At 36.8% G+C, this 21,874-nt stretch overlaps 1 protein-coding gene across 1 annotated transcript in view; it reads right to left on the reverse strand.

Moving 5' to 3' along the window:
• Positions 1 to 21,874, reverse strand: part of CTNNA3 (catenin alpha 3) — a 1,757,578-nt gene that overhangs the window by 327,367 nt on the left and 1,408,337 nt on the right. The window lies entirely within an intron of this gene.

Consider the following 21,874-nt stretch of genomic DNA (forward strand, 5'->3'; position numbering starts at 1 on the left):
ATCATGAGGTACAGTTGCAGACTTACAAATTTTTGTGCTTGGGTTTCAATTATACAATGATCAAATACCCATCCCTCCACCAGTGCCTATTCCCCATCACCACGGATCCCGATCCCAGTATTCCTCCCATCCCCCCATCCCCCCATCCCACCCTGCCTCTGTGACAGGGCATTCCCTTTTGTTCTCTCCAGAAACTCTTTTTTTAAAGTGCCTTTTTTCCCTCTTCAGAAAACCATACTTATTTTTTGTTTGAGTTTTGAGAGTATTGAGCATTTTCCCTGATTCTGTTTGTGGTTAATTTTCATTTTCAAGAGGAAAATGAAATATCTAAGAGGATAGTAGATATCATTTACATCTTCTTAATTTTGTGGAGATATTTTCTGTGACCCAGCATGCGATCTATCATGGAGAATGTCGTGTGTGCATTGTGTAGTCAACTTTTAGAGGGAAGAAGGGCCTCCGTGTGTCTTCTTGGTCCTGTCTTCCATTTCTTCTTTCAAGGCTGGCTTTTCCTTACTGAGATTTTGCCTAGTTGATCTATCCAGTAGAGATAGAGGTGCTTTAAAATCTCCTACTCCTATTGTGTTGCTTTCAACTGCTTAGTTCAGATCTGTTAACAGTTGTTTTATATATTTGGTGTCACACCATTAGGTGCATATATGATTAAGTGTGTAAGTTCTTGAACGCATTCCTTGATCATCATTAAATAAATATCCCTATGCCTTATGAGCTTTGAAATTTGGATTTGATGTTGATTGACATAAGTAGGGCCACACTAGACATTTAAGAAAATTGTTTGCGTGTAGGAGTTTTCCAACCTTTGATATTTAGCTAGTGTTTGAACAATCATTTTTTAATAATATTAGTTATCAAATAAGGATTATGCTCCATGGAGGATAAAATCATCCAATCTTAAGAATGATTTTAAATGTATAAAATTTTATATGGCTACAAAATATTCAAAAATATTTTTCTTTATATATCTGCAAATGTGTCACACCATCACTTGTAGCTCTACCTGCCAACTTCTTATAACGGAAAGTGGTGGCAGTGTATATACCTGAACTCTCAAATTTAATTTAGTCCCCTCGATTTTCCATCTACTAAAGTGTAGCATTTATACTTGACTTCTTAGTACCTACATGTTCCAGCATGACCACTACACTTTTCTCCTCTATCCATTATCTAAGCATACTTCCCAATAAAAATGTCACCTTGACTCAGGCTTCTATTAAAAATTAAATTCATTACATTTAAATAAAACTTAAAATTCAGTTCTTCTATCATGTCATATTTTAAGAACTTAATACCCATATATGGTCATTCACTATTGTTTGAGGAGTGGAAATATAGAACATTTCTATCATCACATAAATTTCTTTTGGAAAATGCTCTAGTGAGATTCCATTAAGTCATTGTCTCAATTTCAGTGGATAGGATAGAAAAACCAAGGAGCTGCTAACATATTTCTTTACCTAGGAGAAGTGTAGCAAATCATAAATCCCATCTATGTTGATAATATAATTCCTAAACTAGATAATATGTTGATAATATAATTCCTAAACTCTTAGACATCTTATCAGAACTTTTTTTATGACATCTTATTATCTCATTCCTACTTTGACAAACTGGCAGGCTACCGAATGTAGCCTGCCCACACGGCAGAGTCTGGCAAACTCCCCGTGGCGTACCCAATATGCCAAATACCAGTAACAATGATGGGTCTCATTCTCCTAAAGAGCCTTGAATATAATCTCAGGGCTAGGATGAAGGAGACGTTACTGGGGCCTGCTCGAGGCAATCGACGAATAACAGGATGATGAAATGAAAAAAAAAAAATGAAAAACTAGATCTCTAATCTAATTGCTTTTTTAAAATAAATTTGGCTCTGAATTTAGAACTATGTTTTTCTACCCATTGCAAAAGTACACCGAAATTTTTCATAATTACCCATAACGCATAAACCTACACATAAACACATTTTTTTAACTTGGAAAAGCCTTATACCCCTAGCCCCCAGTCCCCCATACACCATTTTCTATCTGGGTGCCCAGCCATCCATGAAGAAAACCAAGGTGTCTTTATTGATTTCCTATTCTTTTTCACCCTGCATATACTCAAATGTTCGCTTAGTGCAGTTTCCTCGGCCATAAAAGTTTCTTTTAAATTCATTGCCAATTCATTTCTCTAACCATCATTATCTCCTGCCTGAGTGCTCACTAAAGTCATTTCCCCCCCTGCTCTCTCATCTTTCAGACTCATTATAATCGTATAGATGGAATTCTTTCGAATAAGCAAAAAAGTATCTTCTAGAAAATCAAATTGGTTCTTAGTAAGTTTTTTGTTGTTGTTTACTGGGGTCACACCCAGCTGTGCTTAGGGCTTACTCCAGGGTTCTGTGCTCCGTGGCTTTGCCACTTGCAGTGTTGAGGGTCAAACCAGGGTTAGAAGTTTGCAAGTCCCGTGCCTTCGCCATCTGTATTATATGGTCCCTCAGCGATTTTTTAATGAATAAGCTATGTCATTACACAATTTGTAATCTTCAATGGTTCCTTACTTTTCATTTTTATTCTATATGTCTATGATGATGTATAGAATATAAGGTTGAATTAAGTTATTGAATGAGTAAATACACTTATCACTTTATCACTTAATCCCCGTTATTCATCAATTTACTTGAGCGGGTGCCAGTAACATCTCCATTCATCCCGGTTGCGTGCTAGCGTAGCCCAATGGTATCTGTCCGTTCTAGGAACATGCAGAGCCTCAAACCGATCATTCAGGGTCTTGACGAAGAAGTCTGACCATCTGGTAGGTGGGCATCCACGTGATCTTTTGATGTCCCGTGGAATCCAATCAGTAATGGATCTATTCCAGCGGTTGTCTGTAAACCTCATTACGTGTCCAGCCCATCTGATTTTTGACACCTTGGCAAATGAGACAGCGTCCCTGATTCTTGAGCATTGACGAAGATCAGAACTCCGGATTCTATCTCTCATTTGAGTGAATCGTGATATTCCAAGCATAGTTCTTTCGATTCCTCTTTGAGAGACCCGAATAGCGTTCTCATCCTGTTTCCGTAGGGCCCAGGTCTCTGAGGCATATGTTAATGCAGGAAGAACAGTGGAATCAAAGAGATGTGCTCGTAGCTGGAGGTTCTTTGTCCTCTTAGTTATTTCTTCAATGCTGTTGAAGGCATTCCAAGCCGCTCTCTTCCTCCTGCACAACTCAGGTGACAGGTCATTCATCATGTTGATTTCTCGACCTAGGTACACATAGCTGTTGCATTTGGAGATGGTGGTTCTGTTGAGAGCGAATGGAGCGAATGAATGCAGATTCACTACCAAGATCTCACCATTCTACAAAGAAGTAATCATCCATATCAAGAGAGGGGTTCGGCAGGGTGATACCATTTCACCAAAACTCTTCAGTGCCACCCTCGAGAACATCATGCGACGACTGGAATGGGAAAGCATGGGAGTGAAGATAGATGGTCGGCAACTACACCACCTCCGCTTTGCTGATAACATCGTTCTAATAACACCAAACATCAGCCAAGCGGCACAAATGCTGGCCGACTTTGACCGTGAGTGTGGAAAGGTCGGACTACAGCTGAATCTTACGAAGACAATATTCATGAGATACAGCCTTGTTCCTGACGCTCCATTCGCTCTCAACGGAGTAAATACAAGCTGTGAAAATTAGAAAGAAATATAGGTAAAATGAACCGTATTATGCTTGCATTTCAGTATGATTTATGTTTGGTTTATACTCAGGAAACTCACATATTTAATGAGTTAATCTTTAATTATAGTAGAGAGAAACACATTTAAGAAAATGTGTCCAGTTATTCAATTCTAGCAGTGAACAACAAAACCTCTACCAAAACTGACACTACAAGATACAGTTACTACTTTTAGCCACTTTCACATCCTCTATTAATTCTAAAGACACAAGCAAATACTGTGATATAGAGTTTCACTGACTGTGATATCCCATTATTTACAAAACTTTATTCATAATCCCCCAGCAAAATAGTTTTTCTTTTCTACCAAACAAGTTATTTATATAGCAATAATAACTGGATTAACACCTTTAACAAGTAACCACCATCTTCACAATGATGAAATTGTATTTTGCTATGTACGTCTTAGTAAAACAGAAAAAAATATAACCCATAAAACATCAGTAAAAGTTCTCATTGTTTGGGATACAATATGAAAAATATTTGAGATATTTTAAGGACAATCCATTGTCTTTTCACTATTGTGATAATTTCCTATTAACCTCTAAGATATTTCAATAATGCTATCATGAATTAAAATAGGGTTGTCGAGAAGAAAATGTTTAATTTTTGAAGTACAGAAGAAAGTAGCTGAACTATTCAAAGTTGACAAGCATTCCATTTTTATTTCCATTAGCCTAAACATCAGTGTGGTTGTGTCTTACTCAGACTGTGAACACAAGGTTGCTTGGATCTATCCAGGCCCTGTTTTGAATGATTGAAAAAATAAAAAGCAAGTATAATTAGGTACCCCAAAACTGGAAATTTAGAAGAAATTAAAAATTCAAAGTGGGCAGACAAATCTATCTTGAATCAATAATCTAAGTTTCAAAGGTTAAAGTTAATATAGAATATTGATACCATATTATATAATCATTGATCAAAAAGTAGGATGCCTTAAATAAATTCACTTTAGTGAATTAAAATGCTAGGTAGGATAAACTTCTGTTATTTGAAGGATATATTTATTAAACAAAAGTGGCCTTTGAGCATTATCATATTCAAATAAAAGTATCTTTTCTATTTATACTGCCATTGTTAAGGTAGTTTATAATTCTTAAGTTGGCTACACATTTCCTATGGACTTGACTAGGAATATTTTATTCATTGAATTCTTACTCATATTACTTTGAGTTAAGCATATTGTACATATCTTTTATTCATCTAAACGGTTGTCTGTGAAATAAGAACTGCTATTTTAATTTCACTTATGAGGAAACTGAGGTCAGACAAATAAATATATAACAGGCTAGTAATTAGGAGTCCAGGATTTACTCCCTGAACCCCAAGCTGCAGTGCCTCTAACTGATAATTAAAATCCTTGAGGCATTTGAATTTCAGTACTCCTGGGGGAATTAATGTTAATTTTCTGGCAATGAGATTAATTAGCCAATATGTCCTAGGCTTTGATTCTTTCTCTGGTAATAATTCAAGAATATTTTATCTCTTCTTAATCCTTGCTAAATTTACTATGAGTATTTGAAAGTAGGTGAGGGTACATAATTATTGGATTGAGTCAGAAAAGAACTCCTATTCATTGCAGTTAATGATCTGAAATTTTGTCAACCAAACTATATTTTATATTACTAATAAAACTGATATAAAGTAATTTTACCATTTTTAAAATTAATAATTTGTCTTCAAAAGTTTACATAAAATTAAATCATCATTTCTTTATGTTGTACTAACCAGAAGGCATTGATAATAGCAGAAGTGCAGTAAAACATATGTATTATTTTTCTATGATTCATAATTTTAAATCTATTTAACATTTATAATTGTGGTTCATATATATTTAAAAAAATATTAGGAAGTCATATGGTGAGTCAGGCACAGTTTGTTCCTTCACAAATTGCACATCACACAATTCCATGAACAGAGAGTTTTTTTTTTAATTTTTTCACTTTCCTAATGAGAGAATCAAGAATCAGAACAAACATCACATCACACAGTTAACAAGGTCAGTATTTCTGACCTCATTATAAACTCCTACCTTTCAAACATCTGGAATAGTTACATAAATGTAAAGTGAAACAAATAATAAACTAACACAGAGAGAATACTGCTTACTGATAATTTTTCCCTCTAGTAGACATCTTTTTCTATATATCAAACTCGGTGTCCTGAATACGTATAGCTTTGGATTGCTCTAGTGACTCATACAATTAATTTCCTTTCCCTAAAGCTTAAATTTAAAAAAACTCAATGTTTTTAAAAAGTCCAGTCTTATCAATTAATAATATTCCTGAATTAAGTTTTAAAATTGTGAAATCACTTCTTAATATTAGTAATTATTTTCTGATGCTTTGTCTTTATAAATCTTCTTAGATGAAAATAATTGTTAAATAAATATGAAAACGTATTAAAAGTTGAACCTGGACCATAAAATCCAATCTGATGATCTTAGTTAAGTTACATATCACTTTTTAAAAATGATATTAATATATTACCTTTAAAACATTTATTTTGATTAGTTTCATTGTATTATTATATTTTACAATATTTAAATCACCAATACAATTTCCTACACTATATAACTCAAAGTTTATTGATTTAAATTTTACCAGGTTGGTTCCTATTGATTTCAAACTCTAAGTCATCATTTTTTGAGAATTCTTTTCTATATTATTCCTGATATATTTGTCCAGTAGAATATAGCTTCAATGATATGTATGTTACCACTTGCAAGTGTTGTTATGACTTGCACCATGGAAAAAAAAAGATGTCTTGGTATTTCTGCCCATATTATTTTTGGGGGGAAGTTTAGCTGCTGTGTTGCAACCAGATTTATAGGAATAACCAGGAAACTATTATAATAATAGTTTATAATAAAAAAAACCCTCTTACAATAATATAAATAATCTGAGGCCTCAGGCAGAAGCCAGATAAGATTGCTGAGAAGTGAATCATCTAAATGGAAGATATAGTTAAATGAAGTAAGCCAAAAGAAGAAAGACAAACACAGGATAATCTCACTTCTCTGTAGAATATAGATTACTGGATAAGGAAATAGACTGTAGTAAAAGGAGAATGTCTAGGTTACCCTTAACCCCAGTGTTTAGAGAGGAGAATGGCAGAGAAGGAAAGAAACCAAGCAGGGAAGTAGAGAATGGGAAAAAATGGATGAACAGGCATCAGAGCTTCAGTTACACTGGTGATATGGGTGAGTGGTTGTCACGGTTGTCACGGTCCTCCCGTTATTCATCGATTTGCTTGAGCGGACCCAGTAACATCGTGAGACATTGTTACTGTGGTGAGTGGTATAGCCATATATCCAAAACACAGATTCCACAGAACTGAAAACATGATCTCTAAGCTGCAACCCCTGGAACTCTGTAATATGTTTGTCAAGTTGATATGGTAGGGACGGGGTGGGGTTGGGCTCAGAAGTGAACACAGGGACACCTGTAGAGAGAAAATGACCCCGGTGGTGGGACTGGTGTTAAAATATTATATGCCTAAAATGAAACTATCAACAACTTTGCAAATCACAATTCTTTAATAAAAAGTGATGTAAAAGAAGTGCATCTTTCGATCTACTCAACTCTTCAGATAATTGCCACCTCAAAGAGTATCTTGAGTCCAAAGACCTTAGAGTAATATCAGATGGTGAAGTCATTTCTAGACTCTTTATATTTAGAAATGCTACAGATAAAAATTTCTTGACGTTTTAAGCTTCCAAGTCTTGGAGTAATTTATTTCAAACAGAGTTCTATACCACTAACTGGAAAGTTCTATTCTAATAAAATAGTCTTGCCCACTTGGGTTCATGCAAATGGAATCATATTCTCTAAGTACTCTTGGGTATTAAGCTTTATTCAACATTAAACGTATGGTTTCCCCACACTATTGTTGCAATTTTACATCATTTATTCACATTACTATTGTATTGCAGTGTGTACAAAACTCCATCGTGTGGTTAATGAGCATTAAGTCATACGTGTCCTGCTAATTGGCATGGCTGAGACAAAAATGGTTGAAATAAATTTCAACCCAAGTCTTCTAGAGATCCCAAGTGTTAGGTTTGGAGCTTCTGGATGGTGCAGTTTTCTTCCTTTTAATATTAATGTCATCTATAAAGTTCAGTACATAACATGCATCTGGAGTCATAGTAACAGGAAAAGAAGTTTAGGAGAAAGGGATCTTAAAAGATGCTGACAGGTTGCAAATCCTTGTAGGGATTACACTTTTTTAAAAAAAATCTGCAGTATTTGGCCTGGAGCACAGCAGGTAGGGCATTTGCCTTGCACATGGCCAACCCGGGTTTGAGTCCCAGCATCCCATATGGTTACCTGAGGACCGCCAGGGGTAATTCCTGAGTGCAGAGCCAAGAGTAACCCCTGTCATCACCAGGTGTGACCCACCAAAATAAATGAATAAAAAATAAACAAATAAATCTGTGATATTGAGGTAAATCTTCACATTTTACTAAGGATGTGGAAGGGTTTGAGGATAAAAAACAACTGAACCCATCACTAAAACTTAACTCTTTCTTACCATTTCCTTAAAAATTTGTACCCATTTTCTGTCCCTCACTACCTTCTACATTCTGCTTTCTAAAGATTCAGTGTAGATATCAGATTTTGTTGAAACTTCCTCTACTAACCAAATGCAAGCATAAAGAAATCTTGTAGCTTAGACATACTAATACTTTAGACTTTGCTTTAAAAGCAATAACTGTGGCTTTTTTTTTTTTTTTTGCTTAGGATAATACATAGGATATACTTCTAGGTAGCAGAGGCAGATTTCAAGTGCAGCTAGTCAGCCCCCGAATCTGTATTCGTTTCCATTATGGTGAGGGCAAGAATCCAAGAATAAGCTTGCCTCAGGGATTGAAGGACAACAACACTCCTACAACACACCCTCAGACATTTGAGAACACTGAAGATAAAAGAACTACACCTTAAAAGAAAAGGACATCCATAAAATATTCAAATGAAACTGGCATGAGACTTTTCAAGTACAACTCTAGTTGGAGAAGGAAAAATTAAAAACAATGAATGTAAATTCTAAAAATGAGCGATTTTAAACTTGAAACACAATATTCAGTACAAAATAAAACAAAACTAAACTTAAATACTATACAACCAAATCAGTGGTTATCATAAGCGATGGGGATGGGTGAGATGAGGGAAAGAGGTTACAGACAGAATTGTGCCATTAGTGATGGGCCTAGTGAAGTAGTCATAGGTACACATTTATAATAATAATAATAATGCATATCTGAATCCTATATAAGTCTATAGTTTAGTTTAATTTTTAAAAATTGATAAAAATTGATGATAAAAATCTAACATGCCACGAGACAAAATGCTTAAATGTCACAGACTCTTCATTACAAATGTACTTGGGAATAGACTCTTAAAACCAACATGAATTAAAAAGAGCAAATGACGAGGCCAAAAAACAAAATATACTGGAACAAACACCTAGAATAGTTATATGATTAGTGCATGTATATGTATGAATATACAAAACATACATGGTGGTACTGAGAATATAAATATATATATGTAAATAAGCATTTATATATCAGTGCTACTATATATGTATATATTTTCTCTATATATGAATGTATGGGCTGGAGCCATAGCACAGTGGTAGGGTGTTTGCCTTGCACGCGGCCTACATGGCCAACCCAAGTTCAATTCCTCTGCCCCTCTCGAAGAGCCTGGCAAGCTACTGAGAGTATCTCACCCGCACGGCAAAGCCTAGCAAGCTCCACGTGACGTATTTGATATGCCAAACACAGTAACAACAAGTCTCACAATGGAGATGTTACTGGGCCCGCTTGAGCAAATCAATGAACAATGGGAGGACAGTGACAGTAACGTGTGTGTATATATATATATACACACATACATATAAGGTAAAGGTAAAGGCCCTCCCATTGTTCATCGATTTGCACAAGTGGGCCCAGTAACGTCTCCATTGGAGATTTTGTTGTTACTGTGTTTGGCATATCGAATACATCACGGGTGGCTTGCCAGGCTCTGCCATGCGGGCGAGATACTCTCGGTAGCTTGCCGGGCTCTCCGAGAGGGGCTGAGGAATCGAACTCGGGTCAGCCATGTTGGCTGCATGCAAGGCAAATGCCCTACCGCTGTGCTATCACTCCAGCCCAACACACATACATATATATATATATATATATATATATATATATATATATAAAATCTGAGGCTGACTACATGAACTTGAAATCTGCCTCTGGTACTTTGAAGTATCCTAAGCAAAGAAAGTTAGTGCTACTGTGCCACTGTTAGCGCTTTTTAAAGCTAAGTCAAAGTATTAGTATGTCCAAGTGAAAAGATTTCTAATACATATATACATAGGATTCTCATTATGAAGTAAAGGGTGTACTGTAGTGAAGGGGGAGATGACTAAGTGACAGATGACTGAGAACATTAGGTATAGGATTGCATCGCATTGGGGAAATCAGCGTGAGTTTATTATTTCATACATCAATTTAATATCTGCATAAAAAACTTGAATTTTTTTTTATTGCCTGATTACTGTGATGAGGACTTCCAAAACTATATGGAATAGTAATGTGGCAAGGAGAAACCCTTGTCTTGTGTTTGAACTCAGAGGAAATGCTTTTAGTTTTTTACCGTTGACTGTGATATTGGTACCGTTGATATTGATACCGTTGACTGTGATATTGATATAAAATGCTATATATAAATATAATGTGTTACTTTCGGTATAAGAATTAAGAAGAATAATCTATTTTAACATGTTTTTTACACACATTTTAAAAAGTCACATGAAACATAAACAAAAGACAAAAATACTTTCTAAGTAAAGGTTAGGTATAGAGCTGAAAGGGATAATGAAAGATTCATCTGTAAAATGTATTTTGTCTTTTTATTTTTTAAGAAGGTAAGTTTTACATCTTCTTGCAAAAGTAGATTTTTGTATTGTATTTTTCATTGTGATATTATTTTAAGTTTTTTCATTCAGTGTTTAAACTGTGATTGTGTTGTTTATCTGAATATACCTGACCAATATTAATTATAAATTGTTGGGGAGATAACCTCTTTATGCTTCGTAATTTATCAGGCATTATCTTATACCATTCTCACCTTTGTTGGTAAGTACATAGCTACTTACGTAAAAGTATAGATGACCACCTAAAAGAAAAATTATTTTGTGCGGAGCGATAGCACAGCGGGTAGGGCATTTGCCTTGCACACAGCCAACCCTGCTGACCCGGGTTTGATTTCTCCGCCTCTCTCAGAGAGCCTGACAAACTACCGAGAGTATCTCGCCCACACGGTAAAGCCTGGCAAGGTACCCATGAGGTATTTGACATGCCAAACACAGTAACGACAAGTCTCAAAATGGAGATGTTACTGGGCCCGCTCAAGCAAATGGATGAACAATGGGAGGACAGTGTGACAGTGATCTTTGTTACATTAATTATTTTAACCCCATGAAGATTATAGGATCCAATCTTAATCACTTATCACTTAACTTCCCGTTAGTTGTCGATTTGCTCGAGCGGGTGCCAGTAACGTCTCCATTTGTCCCTGTCGCGTGCTAGCCCAATGGCATCTGTTCGCTCCAGGAACATGAAGGGCCTCAAACCGATCGTTCATGATCTTGACAAAGAAGTCTGACCATCTGGTAGGTGGGCGGCCACGCGGTCTTTTGACATCCTGTGGAATCCAGTCGGTAACAGCTCTAGTCCAGCGGTCGTCTTTAAATCTCATGACGTGACCAGCCCATCTGATTTTCGACACCTTGGCAAATGAGACAGCGTCCCTGATTCTTGATCATCGAAGGATGTTTTAAAATAATTAAATATTTTAAAATAATTAAAATACATTAATTATTTTAACCCCATGAAGATTATAGGATCCAATAGCTGGTGAAATTATGCTGGTTTTGATAAGTTAAAATGTATGACATTTCAGTGTTAATATGCTATTTTTACTCAAGTAGAGTTTAAATTATTTTTTGTGAACTGTAATATAACAGTAAAATATTACAGACTCAATAGCACGTTAATAGAAGTCTTATTTTCCCCATAGTAGATGAGTATAGCATGTTTTCAAGAACTATCTTGTATGCATATAAGCAAGACTGAAAGTTTTTTAAGTAAAAATTCATTTTTCTTTCTCCAACACTAAAATACTCTAGGTCTTCCTACTATTGCAATAAGTGTCTTAAAACTTTGAGGAGAACCTGAGTGCCCGAGAACAGATGACTGGTAGAAGAAACTCTGGCACATTTACACAATGGAGTACTATGTAGCTGTTAGAAAAGACGAAGTCATGAAGTTTACATACAAGTGGTACTACATGGAAAGTATCATGTTAAGCGAAATGACTCAGAAAGAAAGCGATAGACATAGAAAGATTGCATTCATCTGGGGAACATAAAGTAACAAAATAGGAAACTAACACCCAAGTATGGTAGAGATTAGTACCAGGAATTTTACTCAATGAGCCAGAGGACAACCACACATGTTAGGGGAAGGGGGAGCTCAGAAAGAGAAGGGAACACCAGGTGAAGGGTGTTGGGAGAATCTGCCCATGATGGGAGAGCATGCTGAGGGTAGACTGTCGACCAAGCATGGTTGCCACTCAATGCCTCTTTTGCCGACCATGGCACCCAAAAGGAGAGAGAGGGAAATGCCCTGCCACAGAGGCAGGGTGGGATAGGGACTGGGGGGGAGGGGATGCTGGGATCCGAGGTGGTGGGAAATGCGCACTGGTGGAGGGATGGGTGTTTGATCATTGTATAATCGAAACCAAGCACAAAAATGTGTAAGTCTACAACTGTACCTCATGGTGCCTCACTATTAAAAAATAAATAAATATTAAAAAAAAAACTTTGAGGAGCCCAAATTAATAATATTCAAAACTATAAGCATGCTTAATTAATATGACATATTTTTCTAGACAGTTGAATATAAATTAATTTTAGGCTTGAGGGAAAGAGTCTTGTATTGAATCATTAATTTTATTAATACTTTAAGGAGAACAAAAATGTTTTAATGCTGGAAAAGACTAAGACAACTAAAAGTGACTTGTTTTATTAATATTTACCCACAAAATCTGTTCTTATCTAAAATAAGTTTTACGTATAGTAGTATATAAAAAATATTTAAGAAAGTTTGTTAAAGTAAGTCAAGATTTTTCACTATTCTGAAATTTTAAATACAAAAATATAAAAACCTCTGTTAATATAAGCTGGGGTTTGTAATGTAGTCACCAAAAAAGGACTTAAGTTCTTATGTTAAATTAAGAAATTGTTATATTTCCATTCCAGCATAAATATTCTCCAGATTTATGTAACATAGATACATTCTGGAGTTTCTTTATAATCATGCCTGAATTGTTGTCACCTTATTTGAATATATTTGGCGAAAGCAATAAATTGTTTGAAAAATGATAAACAAACCAATATCACAGTCAACGGTAAAAAACTAAAAGCATTTCCTCTGAGATCAAACACAAGACAAGGATTTTCCCTTGCCACATTACTATTCCATATAGTTTTGGAAGTCCTCATCACAGTAATCAGGCAATTAAAAAAAAAAACATTCAAGTTAGAAAAGAGAGAGTTTCAATCAAAAGCAATCACTATTTGTGGAAGACAAGGTAATATATAAAACACCCACCCTAAAAATTCCACTAAAATATTTCTAAAAACAATAACCTAATACAGTAAGTAAGTAGAATTAAAAAATCAACAGGCATATTTTGTTGAATTTCTATATGCCAATAATGTACTTAAATAGATAAAGGTAAAGGTAAAGGCCCTCCCGTTGATCGTCGATTTGCTCGAGCGGGCCCAGTAACGTCTCCATTGGAGACTTTGTTGTTACTGTGTCTGGCATATCGAATACTCTCAGTAGCTTGCCGGGCTCTCCGAGAGGGGCGGAGGAATCGAACTCGGGTCGGCCATGTTGGCCGCTTGTAAGGCGAACGCCCTACCCACTGTGCTATCCCCTCTGGGAAATGTACCGTGGTGGAGGGATGGGTGTTGGAACACTGTATGACTGAAATCTAATCATGAGCAGCTTTATAAGGGTCAAAAATAAACAAATAAATAAAATCAAACAGTATCCAGGCTTGTTCATGCCCATGTTCTCACTTGAACACAGATCCTGCTTGTTTGTCTCAATGTTTCTAAGCTCTCCCATTTCCACTTGATTCTCTCCCTTCACAGTTTTCTAAATTAATCCAAATGAAACATATCTTGCTTCACTAAATAGGAAGTACCAAAATCATCAAACATCTAGGAATCAAATTAATAAAAGATGTATTTAAGTAAGTAAAGTAAAGGCCCTCCCGTTGATCATCAATTTGCTCGAGCGGGCCCAGCTCCATTGGAGACTTTGTTGTTACTGTGTCTGGCATATCGAATACGTCATGGGGAGCTTGCCAGGCTCTGCCGTGCGGGCGAGATACTCTCAGTAGCTTGCCGGGCTCTCCGAGAGGGGTGGAGGAATCGAACTCGGGTCGGCCATGTTGGTTGTGTGCAAGGCAAACGCCCTACCGCTGTGCTATCGCTCCAGTATTTAATACATAAAAACTATAAAAAAATTACTAAGAGAAATAGAATATGAGTTCAGAAAATATGAAAGCATTCCCTGTGCATGGATTGAAAGAATAAATATTGTCGAAATCATCATCCTATTCCAAGTATTATACATACGCAATTAAATCCCCATCAACAGGCCAATAAGAACTTAGAATGAACTGCATTGAAAAATAGATGAAGTCACAAAATTCCGTGAAGCCGTTCTGAGGAGTAACAACAGAAATGATTGGAAATATCGTATTCCTTGATTTTAAATCATACTTTAAAGCTACAGTAATTAAAATGGAGTGATAATGGGGAAAAAAAGACTCTCAGAATAATAGAATAAACAGAGCCAAGAAATCAACTCTCAGATATGTGGACAGTCAACCGATGACAAATAAGCTAGGTACATAAAATGGAGTAAGCTTGGTCAATTAATGGCACCCGGAAAACTACATAGATGCATGCATGCAAAAAAAGTAAAGAATTTATACCTCATTAACAAAAGTTAATTTAAAATTGACTGAAGATTTCAAAATTAGACCAAAATACATAAAATACAGAGAGGAAAACAGACATAACCTCTCAGAATATTGACCTCAGAGATATCTTTAATTAATTGTCTCCATTGGCAATTACCTTAATATTAAATAAACAAATGGAAGTATTTCAATCTGATATAGCCTTGCATATCATAAAAATTCGGGCAAATCTTAAAAGACAACTCTCAATGGAAGAATGTGTTTGAACATCTTACTTTTGATAAAAGGCTAATATCCAAGATTTCTAAAGTATTCATAGAGTTCATCAATAACAACAAAAATTTAATAGCGTCATCAAAAAATGAGAAGAGAAGATGAACAAACATTTCTTTAAAGAGGACAGACTAATAGGCATGAGTTATGTCACAAGTGTTCAGCACTTCTTCAATAAAGTAACATTTTCTTCAGAGGAAAATAAAAAACAAAATAACAATATATCATCTCATAGAAGTGACAATGCCATATATCAAAGATTGAAAATCACCAATGTTGGTGGAAATGTGAAATGGAAACCTTGTGCACTCTTGGTGGAAATGTCATGATTCAGTCTCCATGGAAAACAGTATGGAGACTTTAAAAACAATGTGTAGAACATTCAGATGCCACAAGGATAGAGGGCACACGTGAGTAAACTCAGGAGAACTGCTGGCTCTGCACTCAGGAATCACTCTTGGCTGTGCTTTCAGAAACACATGTGGTGCCAGGGATTATGGCACCAGGGATCATCACCTACATGCATGCCTTGAGCTATAACTGCTTATACTACCTTGCTAACCCCATCAATCGTATCCTTTATTAAATGTTACACAGAAACAGACTTTAATTTTTAGTATTTCTATATTTTATCCTTTATTTGGGCAGGAGCAATAGCACAGTGGTAGGGCATTTGCCTTGCGCACAGCCGGCCCTGCCGAGCCACGTTTGATTCCTCCCCTCTCAGAGAGCCCGGCAAGCTACTGAGAGTATCTTGCCCACACGGCAAAGCTACACGGGACGTATTCAATATGCCAAAACACAGTAACAATTAGTCTCACAACGGAAACATTACTGGGCCCTCTCTAGAAATCAAAGAACAATGGGAGGACATTGACAGTGATCCGTTATTTGGGCTGGAGCAATACCATAGTGGTACGGCATTTGCCTTGTGTACAGCTGGCCTGGCCGAGCCAGGTTCGATTCCGCTGCCCCTCTCAGAGAGCCCAACAAGCTACCAAGAGTTATCTTGTCTTCACGGCAAAGCCTGGGCCAGCTACCCGTGACATATTCAATATGCCAAAAACAGTAACAAAAAGCCTCACGATGGAGAAGTTACTGGGCCCACTCAAGCAAATCGATGAACAACAGGAGGACCATGGTGACTGTGATCCTTTATTTAATAGTAATATTGTTTTTTTCTACTTGCAGTACTGCTCCTTCATACTCATTACCAGAGTGCTGGGATCATTCCAATATTACTCCAAGATGCCTCCCCCCACTGCCACATACCCTAATGGTCAGCACTGCATTTGGACATTCTATTGACTATATCTGGGGTTTTCATATTTCTTGCATTATTATTTATATTCCATATAAGACACTTCTATACCTTTATCTGGCTTCATAATTTATGGTTTTCAATGTATTTAACCTGAATAAATTATAGGCACATTTAAACTCAACTTAAACAAAAATAAAGTAACATTTTCCCCCATCAAATTTGCTGTCATTCTGATACTTAGTGTTTTAATAAACACAGTTCCCATCTATTTAAGCACTGCATATGTCTGGGGATTACACTTGACTCTTTCCTTTTCCTTTCCATACCTTTTGTGGAACATGACACTATTTTGTATCTCATCACTTGATCACATGATATCCCATTACTCATCAAATCGCTTGAGCGGACACCAGCAACATCTCTGTTCATCCCTGTCACTTCAGTATAGCTCAATGGCGTCTGCTCGTTCTAGGAACACAAACAGCCTCAAACCGATTGTTCAGGGTCTTAACAAAGAAGTCTGACCATCTCATAGGTGGGCGGCCACACAATCTATTCACGTCCCGGGGAATCCAATTGAAAATGGCTCAGGTCCAGCGGTCGGCTCAAAATCTCATTACGTGTCCAGCCCATCTGATTTTAGATACCTTGGCAAACAAGAGAGCATCCCTGATTCTTGACCGTCGACTGAGGTCGGAACTCTGGATTCTTTCTCTCATTTGAGTGAAGCATGATACTCCAAGCATAGCTCTTTGATTCCTCTGTGTTAGACCAGAATAGCGTTCTCATCCTGTTTTCATAGGGCCCAGTTCTCCGAGGCATATGTTAATTCAGGAAGAATAGTGTAATTGAAGAGATGTGCCCAGAACCAAAGAATTTTCATCCACTTAACTATTTCTTCGACACTTTTGAAGGTGTTCCATGCTGCTCTCTTCCTCCTGCACAACTCAGGTGCCAGGTCATTCGTCATGTTGACTTCTTGACCTAGGTAGACATAAGTGTTGCATTCAGTGATGTTCGTCCCATTGGGAGGGGATGGAACATCAGAAACAAGACCGTTTCACATAAACATTGTTTTTGTGAGAGTTAGCTGTAGTTCAACCTTTCCATACTCACGGTCAAAGTTGGCCAGCATTTGTACTGCTTGGCTGATATTTGGTGTTTTCAGAACGATGTCATCAGCAATGCGGAGCTGGTCTAGTTGCGACCGTCTATCTTCTCTCCCATTCCTAGCCAATCCAGTCATTGCATGGCATTCTTGGGGATGGCACTGAAGTTTTTCGGTGAAATGGTATCACCCAGCTGAACCCCTCTGTTGATGTCAATGATCACCTCCTTATAGAATGGTGAGATCCTGGTAGTGAATCCACAATACAGTTCATAGAGGATCCTGATATATTGAGTTTAAACACCCTGTTTGGCTAGGGTTTTGATGTCCACTTCAGTCTCAACAGAATCAAAGGCCGTCTTTAAATCAATGAACGTTAGACAGAGTGGCACCTTGAACTCCCGAGAATCCTCAGTGAGCTTGGTTACCATGTGCATATGGTTGATTGTGCTGATTCCTTTTTGGAAACTGGCTTGCTCACATGGTTGTCCTTCATCTAGTGTTCTGCCAATCCTATTCAGGACGACTTGAGTGAATAGCTTGTAGATAATAGACAACAGGCAGATCGGGCAATAGTTGCCAATGACATGGATGTTTCCCTTGTGCAGTAGTACAGTCCTGCTGGTTTTCCATTGGGACAGAACCTTGCATTCAGACAGGTAGTGTGTGAAGAGCTGAGCCGTGTATTGATGAGTACTGACAGTAGATTCTTCAGGTGTTTGGGTCTGACCTTGTCTGGGCTGGGTGCTGTTCACTTCTTTATCAATGAAATGGTGTGTCGGATTTTGGAAGTGAGAACACTGGGAATGACATATCCATCCCGCGGAATTTGGTATGTGGGCAGATGGTCGTGGCTACGAAGAGATCAGAGTAGAAGTCATGGATAAACTCCTCCATTGCCCTTCTGGAAGATGTGAGAGATCCATCAGGATGTTTGAGGGCAGTCATCCTGGTCTTTTAGTTGGCAAAGGACAGCCAGGCATTGCAAATGCTTTTCCCAGCTTCTGCTGCATCGACCAGCACTGCTGCTCTTCTCTCTTTGAGGTCTTCCTTTATCGCTTCTCTGCAGTGTTTTGCGAACTCGGACATTCACTTGTAGTTGCCTGAGGCTTGTGCCAAGCCACGTTGGCAAATGAGCTCAAGAGTTTTCGAAGACAGGTGTCTTTTTGAGTCTCTCTCTCTCTCGGTATTCTTTGTGCAATCATGGAGATGCTGAACCAGTTGGTCATGTTCCTCATCAATGTTTTTAATAACAGCATCTTCCCATTTTGGCAATAGTGACAAAGATCTCCCTGTTTGTGTTTGTTCTTGGAGTTCTCTTCTCTTTAAAGTAGAATTTTGCACGAATGAGATGTTGGTACCATCCTCTTTGGAATTTTGGGACAACAGCGACATCGGTCAGGCAAGACCATCAATTGAATATGATATGGTCAATTTCATTGTGGAACCGTCCTTCAGGAAACTCCCATATCCGACATTTAGATTCAGCTTTCTGGAATTGTGAGTTACCATGGATGGTCTTGGTCGACATGATGAACTCAGACTGTCTCTCACCCTGTTCGTTCCATTCTAGGCCATGGGTCCCAATGTGGAGTTCTCCGACTTATCTTCTTGGCACCCCAATGTGGAGTTCTTCAACTGATCTTCTCGGTCCTATATTGGCATTAAAATCACCGACAATGATCTTGTAGAAGGTGTGGTTTTCTTTATAGAACTTCTCCAGCTCCATGTACAACTTCTCAATTTCTCCTTCATCAACATTGGATGTGTATACAACAAAGATAGAAACTGCCAGCACTGAGCCACATCTCTTAATGTTTTTAAATTATTTTTTTCCTAAAATGCCATTACTGTTGCTATATTTAACATATTCCTATCCATATCTTGCATTATTGAGACTGACATGATAATCTCCTTAACTTCACAGCTATATATAACCCCTATATATTTTCTAATATATATACTATTTCTATATTTCTAATGATATTTACAGTAATTGTTCTAACCATCAATGTCAATCATTTATCTGATCTGATGAACTCCCAATTGTTAATAATATAAAAACCAAGTATTTTATCATCTCGTTAATTGCTTCCATAATTTTTCCACCTTAAGCCCAACTCTAGACATTACACAAAGGTTTCATATTCCTGAATCATTCTAAACAACCTAAAGGCCATTTTACTTACACTTCCAATATTGCTCAATAATCACTTTCAACAATATGTCCTTATTCAAATTCTTCATAGTACCCTTCCCCAAACTTTTAATAATTTTCTATATTTAGATAACAGATGTTCAAAAACTTTTTAACACTCTTCCTTTCGTTCTTCTACCCATATCACAAAATAGTATTCCTCTATGATTTTTTTCCTCATCTCGTTAGTTGTCATTCTATTTTATGGTACACAGATAAAGCATTTAAGTGATAACATAATACAAATTGTGTATGTTTCCTACTTGTCTGCTTGTCATTAGTTTCTTTCATCAGATTTACTACTCCCTATGTACCTTTTGTTCTCCATATTCAGTCACATGTACCATTAAGTCTAAATCTTCTCCTTCCAAATATGTTTTTGAAACATTGTTGATGCTCAGTAATTGTACACTGAGGGAATTTGTTTTGCCAGTTCAAGTCGTTACTATTCAGTAACCCCATTCAATGCATCGTTGTACCAGATAAGTACTTTGTAAGCTGCATAATTATTTAAGAATTCATAATAAATTTAGTTTTAAAAATTCATTTACACATTTTATATTTAAAAAATCATTTAATTATATGTAGAACATTTAATGTAGTTATTTATTATTTAAAAAACTAATTTTTCTAACTTTTCATTTTCCTAGTCACTAAGTTTTGATACTTGGCTCTGCTTCATGCATGCATGTGCGTGTGCACGCGTGTGCACACACACACACACACACTACATTTTCTATCTGTATTTTCTATATGTATTTCTATTACTGATGGAAAAAAACTCTGAGATGCTTAATTGGATGAAAACTTAAGTAAAAAAGTTAACACCAATTCCATAGCTCAGCTTTCCTCCAAAAGGGAGGAGAAGGAAAGAATGAGAGAATGAAGAGGGGGAGGAGGAGGAGGGGGAGGAGGAGGAGGAGGAGGAACAGAGAAGAAGAGGAGGAGAAAGAGATGAAGGAGAAAGAAGAAGAGGAAGAGAGGGAGGATCAGGAGGAGGAGGAAGAGAAGGGGAGGAGGAGTTGGAGGAGGATGAAAAGGGGGAAAAGTTTAGGAAAAGGAGGGAGTGAGGGGTGGAAAGGGAGGGGAGGAGCGGGAGGAGAGGACCAGGACTGGGATAGGGAGGAGGGAGAGATGAACAGAAAGGGGGAGGGGTGATAGGGAGGAGAGGATGTCGAGGGGAAAGAAATGAAGTGGGAGGAGTATGTGAGGATATGGGAGAATTTTCAAAACCTTTTACTTGAGTCAAGAACAATCACTCACATTTTGCGTCATTATTTATACTTCTGGAATTCAACAAGAATCATATAAAAAGCTGCCCGGCAATGTAAACAATGTACATATAAGGTTGAGGTAATGGATGATGTTCAAAAGTTACTCCTGAACCTTTCTTCAGAAATTAGTGCTGGAGATGTTTATGGGAATGTATGGGGTGCTGGAGATGGAGCCTGGGAACAGCTAAAAGCAAGGAAATGCCCTATTACTATTACTAGCACCTATTATTCCAGCCGCAGCATTTTATTTTTCTGTTTATGGCAATCTTAGGTTTGTTATAAGAAATCTTAGGTTTGTAAATTCTCCCTTATGTTCTGAAAGCTTAATCACTATGCGTAGATGTCCGGTGTACTTAATATTCACAGAAAAATCCCAATAAATTATCAAATCTCACGTTATCTCCTTCTTCTCTTTCATCTGTTGTTTTCTTTTTCCAAAAATAAAAAAAACAAGTGTGATAGATATTTTCTTATGTATTTGTTTAATTAGCTGAATTTGAAGAAGATCAAGTCAAGATTAAAGACTTAAGCCAGGAATTGCTTAGCTGGTAATAGATAGTCCCTCAGATACTTCTAAAGACAAAACTCATATCCTCTTGTCTACTGTTATAGCTGCCTTAACAGGGTTAAAAATTTAGAAAAGTGAAAAATTAAAAAAAAATAATTTCATGATGGCCAATTTTTAACATGTATTTATATTATAATGATAACAAGTCACCTATTATATGTTTATCTGTTTCTCACTATCTACAGACATTAAGACGGGAAAAGGATATTATTAAGAGAGAAGCATAAAACTCCTGATATGAAAAGAATGTTAATAATAATATGACTGTAGAATAACCATATCTAATCTATATTATTTATAATATGACCCCATTAAAATTTCAGGCGTTTGAAAATTTCTCATAGAAGATGCAAGAGAAATCTCAGAAATAATAGAATGACTA

Source organism: Sorex fumeus, unplaced genomic scaffold, assembly GCF_029834395.1.
Source record: "Sorex fumeus unplaced genomic scaffold, SorFum_2.1 ptg000020l, whole genome shotgun sequence".
NCBI classification, from domain to species: domain Eukaryota; kingdom Metazoa; phylum Chordata; class Mammalia; order Eulipotyphla; family Soricidae; genus Sorex; species Sorex fumeus.